The 12,905-nt window shown below is 30.1% G+C and overlaps 1 protein-coding gene across 4 annotated transcripts in view; it reads right to left on the minus strand.

The window, feature by feature from the left end:
• The window catches only part of LOC126745057 (proto-oncogene tyrosine-protein kinase ROS), a 78,073-nt gene that overhangs the window by 45,997 nt on the left and 19,171 nt on the right, over positions 1-12,905 (minus strand). The window lies entirely within an intron of this gene.

Here is a 12,905-nt window from a genome sequence, read left to right on the forward strand (position 1 = left end):
CTATTATATTAGATATTAACAATGAAACCAGCCGTTATTCATGTCAATTATTTTGGAAAACAATGATTTTTTAAAATCAATTTCTTACTGGTAAGTTGTGTGGGGTGGGTGGGGGGCTAAGGGTAGGATTAATGAAAAACGAGTTTTTTACGTTTTACTAAATTATTAACTAAAATACGAAAAAAGTTACACGCGTTTTTGTACAAGGGCCCTCGAGACAAGTTGGCATGCAAACTGACGAGCTGGTTTTTTTTAAATTTCTCAAAAACTAATAATTTTTCAAAAAATTTGTAAAAACAAAAATTGTTCCACTGTATATTTTATATACAAAAAAAATTAAATCAATAGTCTAACTAAAATACGAAAAAAGTTAAACGCATTTTCGTATAATGTCTCCAAGGCAAGTCGGCATACAAGCTGACGAGTCGGTTTTTTCGAAATTTCGCAAGAACTAATAATTTTTCAGAAAATTTGTAAAAACAAAAATTGTTCCACTATATATTTTATATATAAAAAAGTTAAATCAATAGTCTAACTAAAATACGACAAAAGTTACACGCATTTTCGTATAATGTCTCCAAGGCAAGTCGGCATACAAGCTGACGAGTCGGTTTTTTCAAAATTTCTCAAAAACTAATAATTTTTCAGAAAATTTGTAAAAACAAAAATTGTTCCACTGTATATTTTATATATCAAAAAAATTAAATCAATAGTCTAACTAAAATACGACAAAAGTTAAACGCATTTTCGTATAATGTCTCCAAGGCAAGTCGGCATACAAGCTGACGAGTCGGTTTTTTCGAAATTTCGCAAGAACTAATAATTTTTCAGAAAATTTGTAAAAACAAAAATTGTTCCACTGTATATTTTATATACAAAAAAAGTTAAATCAATAGTCTAACTAAAATACAAAAAAAGTTACACGCGTTTTCGTATAATGTCTCCAAGGCAAGTCGGCATACAAGCTGACGAGTCGGTTTTTTCGAAAATTCGCAAGAACTAATAATTTTTCAGAAAATTTGTAAAAACAAAAATTGTTCCACTATATATTTTATATATAAAAAAAATTAAATCAACAGTCTATCAAAAATACGAAAAAAGTTACACGCATTTTTGTATAATGTCTCCAAGGCAAATCGGCATACAAGCTGACGAGTCGGTTTTTTCAAAATTTCTCAAAAACTAATAATTTTTCAGAAAATTTGTAAAAACGAAAATTGTTCCACTATATATTTTATATACAAAAAAAATTAAATCAATAGTCTAACTAAAATACGAAAAAAGTTACACGCGTTTTCGTATAATGTCTCCAAGGCAAGTCGGCATACAAGCTGACGAGTCGGTTTTTTCAAAATTTCTCAAAAACTAATAATTTTTCAAAAAATTTGTAAAAACAAAAATTGTTCCACTATATATTTTATATATAAAAAAAATTAAATCAACAGTCTAACTAAAATACGAAAAAAGTTACACGCATTTTCGTATAATGTCTCCAAGGCAAGTCGGCATACAAGCTGACGAGTCGGTTTTTTCAAAATTTCTCAAAAACTAATAATTTTTCAGAAAATTTGTAAAACAAAAATTGTTCCACTATATATTTTATATATAAAAAAAATTAAATCAACAGTCTATCAAAAATACGAAAAAAGTTACACGCATTTTTGTATAATGTCTCCAAGGCAGGTCGGCATACAAGCTGACGAGTCGGTTTTTTCGAAATTTCGCAAGAACTAATAATTTTTCAGAAAATTTGTAAAAACAAAAATTGTTCCACTATATATTTTATATATAAAAAAAATTAAATCAATAGTCTAACTAAAATACGACAAAAGTTACACGCATTTTCGTATAATGTCTCCAAGGCAAGTCGGCAAAATTTCTCAAAAACTAATAATTTTTCAGAAAATTTGTAAAAACAAAAATTGTTCCACTATATATTTTATATATAAAAAAAATTAAATCAACAGTCTAACTAAGATACGAAAAAAGTTACACGCATTTTCGTATAATGTCTCCAAGGCAAGTCGGCATACAAGCTGACGAGTCGGTTTTTTCGAAATTTCGCAAGAACTAATAATTTTTCAGAAAATTTGTAAAAACAAAAATTGTTCCACTATATATTTTATATATAAAAAAAATTAAATCAACAGTCTAACTAAAATGCGAAAAAAGTTACACGCGTTTTTGTACAAGGGCCTTCAAGACAAGTTCGCATGCAAACTGACGAGTCGGTTTTTTCAAAATTTCTCAAAAACTAATAATTTTTCAGAAAATTTGTAAAAACAAAAATTGTTCCACTATATATTTTATATATAAAAAAAATTAAATCAATAGTCTAACTAAAATACGACAAAAGTTACACGCATTTTCGTATAATGTCTCCAAGGCAAGTCGGCATACAAGCTGACGAGTCGGTTTTTTCGAAATTTCGCAAGAACTAATAATTTTTCAGAAAATTTGTAAAAACAAAAATTGTTCCACTATATATTTTATATATAAAAAAAATTAAATTAATAGTCTAACTAAAATACGACAAAAGTTACACGCATTTTCGTATAATGTCTCCAAGGCAAGTCGGCATACAAGCTGACGAGTCGGTTTTTTCAAAATTTCTCAAAAACTAATAATTTTTCAGAAAATTTGTAAAAACAAAAATTGTTCCACTATATATTTTATATATAAAAAAAATTAAATCAATAGTCTAACTAAAATACGAAAAAAGTTACACGCATTTTCGTATAATGTCTCCAAGGCAAGTCGGCATACAAGCTGACGAGTCGGTTTTTTCAAAATTTCTCAAAAACTAATAATTTTTCAGAAAATTTGTAAAAACAAAAATTGTTCCACTATATATTTTATATCTAAAAAAAATTAAATCAATAGTCTAACTAAAATACGAAAAAAGTTACACGCGTTTTCGTATAATGTCTCCAAGGCAAGTCAAGAAAATTTGTAAAAACAAAAATTGTTTCACTGTATATTTTGAAGGTTATGTGAGAAAAGTATGTAAACATTTTATTTTCAGGCAATTATATTTTGCAAAATAAAACCATTTTTCATTAACCCTACCGTTACCCCCCCCACCCACCCCACACAACTGACCAGTAAAAAATTCAATTTCAAAAATTATTGTTTTCGAAAATAATAGGCATGAATAATAGGCTGGTTTCGTAGTTAATATCTAATCTAATAACACAATTTTTTTCATTAAATTTGATATAATTATATATATCTAAAATTATTAATATTTAATGCAAAAACAGTGCTAATAGATTGGATATTATAAACGAAAAAACAGTGATTTTTCAGAAGAATTTCAACAAATACTTACTTGAGGTGTGGTAATCGAGCTGAAAAACTAGATATGTTAATCCCGTGTCAATTTTTTTAAATGCCAAAATTTTCTGCTTTTTGTAAACAGAATAGTATATAATATACGTCTATTCTATAGTTTAAAAAATATTCCTTGACTGTACGGTTGATTAAAAAATCGTTAAATATGTTGATATGATGTGTTGCTTGGGAGTGGAAGAAGGATATACATAGAACCCTTAGATTATAGAATGCAAAAAATTTATTATTCTTTTTAAATACAAATCTAATAACAAAGAAAAGACAAATAGTACACCGACCATCATGGACGTCCGTGGACAAAATATAAATATTTTATATAGACATACTAAAAAAACAAATTATAGAGAGCATCTTATCTACTAGACTGTAAATCATTTTAAGACCAACTAAAACACGAAAGTCAACCCAAGTTCAAGCGCCTTAAAAATAACTTTAAAAAAATATATTACCGGTCACAGGTCAACTCGAAGATCGTGTTCGTCGATAAGAGGGCATTATTTCGTTATTCTTGTTTATGTTATGAAGTCTACTGTGTTACATAAATGTAATAATGCGCGTTGTGCTACTTCGAATAATTAATTCAGGCAATTGAGGGTTTCTAATAGAGATCACATTGTACCTACATACGTCTATTTAATTTCGAATCGAATTACATCAGATCGAAATATTTTCTACTAAATAAAATATTCTAATAGATCCTTACAGGACAAATGACCATTAATCGTGCTTAAATAAACGAAAGAAAGGGAAAACGAAGCCGAATCAACATACCGCACACGGTGATTATTTAGGAGGATTTAATGAGGAAGCGGTGAATTAGGCAATACCCAGCCTCTGTACGCTACTTAACTCTCTAATTTGTGCGCTGCTTTATTAACACAATAAAAATATGGCCTGGTCCCTTTTAAACTTCTCTTTTTTTTAATAAGTTTAAACCACCTTAGTTTAGCATCACAAAGACACCTTGTATACGCAACATAACCGTACTTAAAACAAACATAAACAAATTCCCATCATAATAAAACACAAGTGGCCAAAGATATTTCGCAGAGATGCTACTGTTTACCACATAAATCATTGGATATATATTTGTTTAAGGCAGATGCGAATTTAGTGGGAACTTTGAGAGCGATTCAATTCTGTCAAAATTTCTGCATAATGAATTAGGTTGAAATCATTCATAAAAAAGGCACCCAATTTGTTTAATTAAAACGCGTCCGTATACGCACGTTAATTGCGGGCATCCGCTCTTTAAATATAAACAAAGTCGCACGTTTATAGACTTCTTCCATGTCCATCGTGCGAGTTTTAAAAATAATCCCGCCAATAAACGAAAGGGACACTCGTCCGATGCGTGTCTGTTTCCGTTTTGACGTACACACTTCCGGCCTGAACAGATCATGAGAACGGTTTCAGTAACGTCAATTTAATCACAAAGAGTCACAGTCAATCACGAGAAATAGGATGAGTTAGTTATTTTATTGGGTATTACGTCACTTATAGCAAAAATCAATTTAGAAATTACTGTTTCACGCGCGCAAAAATTGAAAAGAAGAAAAGAGACTTATTCACCTTAGATACCGTTCGATACTTAATATAATTTAAGTTTTAAATAAATAATTTACCTGAGGTATAATAGATTTCTTATACAGGGTGTCCCGTAATTAATTGGACATAGCACCCTATATAACTTTTATAATTAATAAAGCACTTGTATTATCAAAATTTCCATGTGAATGGAAGAATGCTGACCCAAAAAATAATACCCCTAAGTAATTTTCTCATTATCGACCTATAAGTATATTGCCAACCCTTTCTTAAAATATTGGAAAAATGCCATGTATATGCAATTAAATGGTTTTTTAGACTTAATTCCATAATTCCTATTACTCAGTCAGGGTTTCGATCGCAGCATGGTACCATGGGATATTTTTAGTGCTTTGGATAATAGAGAGGTTACTGCATTATAGTGCTGCTGGACTATAGCAAAGAGTTTCATACTCTGGATCACTCTCTTCTTCTTACCAAACTAAAATATTTTGGATTACACGAGTCTACTTTGTGATTACTTAAGTAATAGAAAGCAAAGAGTGCGCTTAAATTCCACCTTTTTAGAATATTTAAATATTAATCAGGGAGTTCCTCAAGGCAGCATTTTGGGGCCACTACTATTTTCGATTTAAACTTGTGATTTTTCTGAATTCCCGCATAACTGCAAGTCTCACCAATATGCAGATGACGTTCAAGTCTACTCAGCTTTTCCGATGAATGAACTGAATACTGGCTTCGCACGCATTAATACCAATTTAAATCAAATTGTACAGGTGTCTAATTTTCATGGGCTGGCTCTCAACGGTACTAAATCTAAACTATTACTTTTTGGAATGCCTAAATCACTGGCGTCTAGCCCCGGGTATGAAACTATTGATTCTGACGCTAATTTTATTGTTGACGGACGGTGGACAGTCATTTTTTTAATGTTTTTACGTAGAAAATAGTTAAAATTATTTGTTTTTCTTAGTTATGCTTATTTTTAAAAATAATAAAAAAAAATTATTAAATAAATAGAGCAAAGTTGAAAATATCTCATTTATTGATAAAAAAACAATAAAAAAAAAAGTTGGGCATCAAGATTTGCACTCTTCATGTCCTTGACAAGAAAATCTGCAATTAAATTAAATTTCAATGCGTTAAGCAAAAAACAATTTTTGGTAATTTTTGTTTGTTATAGCGTTTTTCGTCAATTTTAGAGAGTGTTTACACTCGAGTTTATAGAATACTTTTGTAAAGGAATTTTTTTTTATATCTCTAATATTGGAAAAAACCCGTATAACAAAAAATATTACAGATTAAGTGTAGTGCTATTTCATTTGAAACTGTCTCAAGTCTCACTTTTCTATTTTTGGGCTTAGGCTTTTTTCGTGTTGAGAAAAATCGTTGCTTCCTGATATTTTTGTTGTGTGGTTCCTGTGGTTTTTTGTTTTTAGCTCTTGGAATGCATTTGCTATTTTTCAGGGCTCTTAACGTGTGCTTGATTGGAACTAGTGCTTTTTCTATAGCATCAAGCTCTTCATTTTCATCTGATGTAGTAAAAGAAACAACGTGTTGCAGTTTTTCCAATAAACTTGCGTTTTTTCGTTTTTTTAGATTCAAAGGATGTAGCTTTTAACTTTATGCTTGTTGACAGTTTCGGTAAAATATAAAAAATATATTTCATTTAATTTTAAGTTATATCACTAATTATTTTTTCTTTTTTTTTCTTTGCTTTATAAACTAGACATAATTATAATTATTTTAATAATTAATTATGTCATGTGATGTAAGCAAAATTCTATTTTAGGCTTCTCTTCTTATTTTTTTTTCTGTATGTTCTTCATAATATTTAAAACTTATTCAATTTATTTATTATTTACATTGTCATGCTTTCGTATTTTAAGTTAGCAGTGCGGTTAGATAGAGTAGCCCCAGGCTAGATCTCGCCGCATTTATTGGTTAATAACTTTTGTAACTATTTTCGTAATATTAAGGCATTTATTATTATTATTATTATTATTCTTATTATTATTATTATTACATAGTTATTTATTTATTACATAGTACATTATTACAATGTAGGATACCTGACATGAAAATAAACCGTTTGTGCTCAATATCGCTTAGCAAAATGTTATTGGTTTTCGTTCTTCAGGGTGTTAAAACTAATTTTTTACCAAACATTTATTGAAATATTTTGGAGTCCACTGGACAGATTAACCTAAAATTTGGCATACTCTTATTATTTGGAATAAGGAACACGACTATGATATCTATTTTCTCATTACCACTAGATGGAGTCACATATAACAACATTGAGTGATTAAAATGGTCATAATATTTTTGATCTCCCTGTACGTACATTTGCGAGTGAAAATAGTAAAACAGCATTTAATTCTAGTCAAAAAAGGTATACTTCTTTGATTTCCGAAAAGTAGACCGTTTTCGAAATAAACGCATCTTAATGTAAATTAATAATAGAAAATAAGTAACTCATTATGAATTCGTCACAACAATACAGATTTTAGAGAAATAGGATGTTGAAAAAAATCAATCATGAAAGTTGTTGTGTTATTACAAATCAGGAAAAGACACGAGATTAATGCATCAATATTGTTGCAATAATTAACAGGAATAATGCAACAATAATAGCGTTATTAATTAAACATAAATGTAAATTGAAAAAGCTCTGGACAGCCTTTAACTAAATAACTTTGACTCTTAAATAAAAACGATAGAGACAAATTATTGCGGAACATTTAATAGGTATTGTTAAAAACGTTAGAAGAACGACCGAGTAGTTTTGAGTTATAAGGGAAATCCAGGATGTGGGCGCCGACTAAATACTAAGTATTTATTAATTAAAATCGCGAGCAAACAAACCTTTATTTATTTGGGCGTGCTAAAAATTTAACTCGTTCATTGTTGTTGCAGTAGCCGAGCGATTCGACGCTGGTGATGTCACCGCTATCATCCAACTGGCCATTGGATCGATTAAGTTAAACGAACGCAATTCTCTCAACAATAAATAAGTTATTAACGCTGATAACATCACTTGGGACTATCACTGAATTTGCGTATATTCACTCCATTGAGCAGGTAATTCTGGAAGAGGGTCAAAGTACAAATCTGCAAAAATTTCTTGAGAATGTAACCCTGAATTTCCTCATCCGAACCTATATGAAATCTCTCTTTCTATCTAATATTTACTTTAATATAGAAAGGAGAACAAGGTTTTTTCAGCTAGAACTATTAGACCTGCGTCAATCATTTGCTCAACACTTTTTGTATAAAATTGTGAATTAATTATTGTTGGTTGACATTTTTCTCTTGCATGGTCATTTTGATGCACTATTTAGGATCCTAAAGCCTTCTTGGAGGATAATAAGGAGTAAAAAAATATTTATGACCATGAAATTGTACCGCAATTAAAAACCTCAGACCACTATTTAATTGAAAAGTGACGTCCACGATTAAATTCGTGGTACGTATTTTCCTAAATTGATAAATTGTCTCCAGTTCAAATTATTGACTGGATCATTTTTAAGTATAGTAACTAATTAAATCATGCTATTGTTTATCTTACATGAATAATTCGTTTTTTTTTTCCGTGTTAACCCGCAGATAACACGGAAATTAGTCAAAATAATTTGGTATCTTTAGGCGCCTCTATTAGTGCATGCAACGTAATAAATAATCCAAAAGTATGATATAATGCCGCATAATTAGGTTTAATTACTGATAAACATATTTTGATTTTGACTTTACCTCTCTAGGAAGGTTTTAGTCAAAAAACAAACTAAGTGTAACGTATTTGGAAGAAAAAAATAAATCACTTGTAAAAACTGAAAATATTTTTAGAAACAAAAAATGTTTATATCTAAAAAACGAAACAAAAAATAAACATTTATAAAATTACCGAAAAAAAAAACGTTTTTAGGTCGTTTCGTTTTAAGCCTATATACTATCATTTTATTCTTTATAATCATGGTGAAATACAGTCGGTACAGTGCTTGTATGTTTTAAAATTAATAATTAAATAAAAATATTATTTTAAGTGAGTTATCAATTGAATTCTTTTTAATAAAAGAGTTTTTTTAGTGTTTCACTTAATATTAGAAGCCCCCCCACCCACCCCACACATTTAACCAGTGAGAAATTCATCTGAAAAATCACTGTTTTTCGTTCATATTATCCAATCTAATAGCACAGTTTTGTACTAAATGTTTATTGATATATATATAATTATATCAAATTTAAATAAACAAAGTATGTTATTAGATTAGATATTAACGACAAAAAAAATGATTTTTGAAAACAGTTTCTTACTGGTAAGGTGTGTGGGGTGGGTGGGGGGGGTCAGGTTAAGCTTATTAAAAAGCGGTTTTTTTGCAGAAAATAATTGCCTGAGAAAAAAATATTTTTTAAGAAAATTATAGATGATAAAAAAATCTAGTTTTCTCAAGGTTTTCGAGTAAAACGTGAAAAAATCCTATTATATCGCCTTAAAAATTGCATCAGTTATTCCACTTTTTATCGCAAATAAGTGAAAATTCAACTCTTTAGGTTCAAAAACAGAGTTATCAATATCAACTAAATAAGATATATATGTATATAAAATGATCTTGATTAATGTTTTGTATACATATGGCGGCTTAAAATACACTTTTATGGGTGGTCTGAATATTGACAATAACAAAAAAAGCAGAAAATAATAATTAATATTAATCAGCGGAGTTGTGGCATCGGGTGTTATTAATAATGATGCTGTTGTAAAAATCAGATGCTGTAAACATGACTTGCAACATAGGAAATTATTAGTTGGTCCAGAAATCTATGCTACAACCTTTTCTTACACTAGCAAGTTAATGTCTAGGACCAATCTGACACTTGGATACCAATGGTTTGACTTGCTGCTTCTACCTCAGCTTCAGCTAAAGCTATTCCAACTATTCTACTCTAGAATATTGTATTTCCAACTTAAGTGAAGATAAATCCAGATATGGAAGGAGTAGTTTCAACTTAAGTCTAATGTGTATCTTTGATAGATCATCGTGCTGGACTTGCTGGATGTTTTGGAAAAGGGTGTTATAGCCAATTTTTCCAAGGTTAGTCTTTTCCAGTTATATGTTGAATTGGTTTATCGGGTTTAATACAGCAGGTTCGATTAAGCAATGCTAATTCATGCAACGGTGATCTGATAATTTGAAATTCTACAGTTGTTTTGCTGGAAGGTCAACTTGCACATTTAGTGCCTATTCATTCTTCTGTTAAAGAAGATATTGACATTTTTATTGGGCATTTTTTGAGAAAGCAATTGGGTTTATATATTATATAAAATATTGAAAACTGCACCAATAATATACAGGGTGTTCGAAAATAGACGGAGATATTTCAATGAAATTAAAAAAAAAATGTATCACCCTCTATCTTGAAAACTGTGCAATTCCGGACCTTATGTTTATAGAAACTTTTTCTCTATTTTTCTATTTTTCGAACACTCTGTATGTATTTTCCCTTGCAATAAGTTCCTATTGCTAGGACGAATTCAATCTGATAATAATTAAATAATAATTATTCAGATTAAATTAGGAAATAATTTAAGAAGAAGGTACTCACTCATACTATCTGAACATAAATTTTCATACAAATCCCTTGAATTAACAGGTGATTTTTAAACGTTAAACATTACCGATTTAAGTCATTAAATACCACTTAGATATGACGCCATTATTTCCTCTATATTAAACCCACCGTTTACATTTATATAATTTTTAATAAACTACCAAAATCATACACTAGGGCCAAATAAGTCACAGGTAGAAATCCACCGGAAGCGGATTTTTGCCTTAATAACTCCACTAAATGCTATCGTTGCTGGGATTTCGGAAGAGCTACAAGTGACCGTACATTTTGGGTCATCGATTTTTCACTTAATATTCTGTTTTCAACAATTATTTCTCTATAAATGGGGTTCAAATCGATACGGTATACAAAGACTTTGACAAGACTTTTGATCGGGTTGACTATCATTGACATATCTTTTTTCATAAAATAAATGAATGAAAGCAAAGGAGTTTTTGGCTGAAAGTCGGACAAAAGTGCTTATAACTTTGGCTCCGTTTAAGATAGAGAAACGACCTTTACCACTTTATAATCTAGAAGCATGGGACTACATTTTGATTATTTACAAATTTTCATTAATTTTCTTGGTCATGATAAGGAGGCCTTAGAAGTCCAAAAATTTTTTTTTTTGATTTTTATTAAGGGAACTCGATAGAGGTCGCAACGGTTCTTTGAATTTTATGACATTTAACGGGTCGATTCGACTTTATGTGAGCCTTATCTACTCGTTAAAAAACCACTTGGAAATCAAGTGACTATTCCAGGCAGTTGAGACTCTTTCCAAGCAATTTTCTAAAAGAAATTGATGCTTTCTACTGCCTGGAATTATCACAAAGTTTCAACTGCTGGTAATTAAAAAAATATTTCAAGGAACTCCCTATAAGCCTCCTAGTCTTCCTGACCTAAGGCTTATATAAAGAATATCAAAGACACCCTGTATACTAAGCAAGAAAGCCAAAAACGATTTTCTCCCTTTGTTGCGTGCCATGTCTGGTTAATAGTAAATGTTCGTCAAGTAGGTACTTAAGTGGCAAAAGCCAGAAGCCGGTACGACCTGTCAGACCCCCATGGCGAACGGGTAATCAGATAATAAACACAACCACCCCTATTTTCTGTCCTTTATTCATTAACAGCTCGTAAAATTTGATTAAGAGATGTTCCTTTAATTTGTTTGTACCTACTGAGTTGGCCCTGTTTGTTTTACTTGAAGAATTGATGTACCTGATAAGAGACAGACGGGAAAGTGATAGATAATTAAATTTCCTTTTCAAAAAACCTCTATTTTATAAATTGACATTTTTTCTATTAAAATGACACCTCAAGGATGTATGTACGATAAATATCTGGCGAGATATGACGTCTTAAAGTTAGCAATTTTTTCCCCGTATATATTAAGTAAATATCTAAAGACTCTTATTGTTGTTAATTTTCACGTCATTTAAATGGGGAGCGCATTACTCCCTCATTTACCAATTTAAGAAATGTGCTTGCTGCTTTGGATACGATCACTAGCGGTTTCCACCATTGGTAATAGTCTACTCTGAGGTTATTATATTATATAATTATATGTATATCTCTTTTTTTTAAATTTATTTTTAAGTGTTCTGTGACTTCCAGTGGTACCAAATGATTCAGAAGTCTAGGTATTCTAAAAACATTGGAAAAAACAATTGAAATTTATTAGTTTTTCCATGAAAAAACTACTATTTTTGGACTATAAGACAAATATGCATAATTTAATAAGACACTTTGAAAACCCATAGCCTAGAAACTATACGACGTACAACTTTTCCAGTGTCACCAAACTGTTCAGAAGGGTCCATATATTCTAAAAAAGTTGAAGAAAACGTTCGGAAATCATTAGTTTTTCCAGGAAAAAATTCCAAAGTTGACCATTTTCAGCTTATAAAGGGCCATAGCTCAGAACCTATTTGATTTACAGCTTTTCCAGTAGTACCAGACGATTCAGTAGGTTTCAAATATTCCAAAAACGTTAAAGGAAATAATTGAAAGCTATAATTTTTTTCAGAAAAAAATTTCAAAGTTAGCAATTTTTGGCCTATAAAACTGTGAAAGTTGGAACTTTCGATGGTCCATAGCTTAGAACCTATAAGACGTACGACTTTTAAAGTATTACCAAATGATTCAGAAGGTTCCAAGTATTTTAAAAACGCTGCCAAAAAAATTTAAAATTTATTGGGTTTTCCAGGAAAAAATTCTGAAGTTGACCATTTTCGGCCTATAAAACTATGAAAGACTGAAACTTTAAAAGGCCATAGTTCAAAACCTATTAGCCGTACAGCTTTTTTAATGATACCGAACGATTCAGAAGGTTCTAAATATTCAAAAAACGCTGAATAAAATAATTGAAAATTATTAGTTTATCCAGGAAA

This window comes from Anthonomus grandis, chromosome 15 (assembly GCF_022605725.1).
Source record: "Anthonomus grandis grandis chromosome 15, icAntGran1.3, whole genome shotgun sequence".
NCBI classification, from domain to species: Eukaryota; Metazoa; Arthropoda; class Insecta; order Coleoptera; family Curculionidae; genus Anthonomus; species Anthonomus grandis.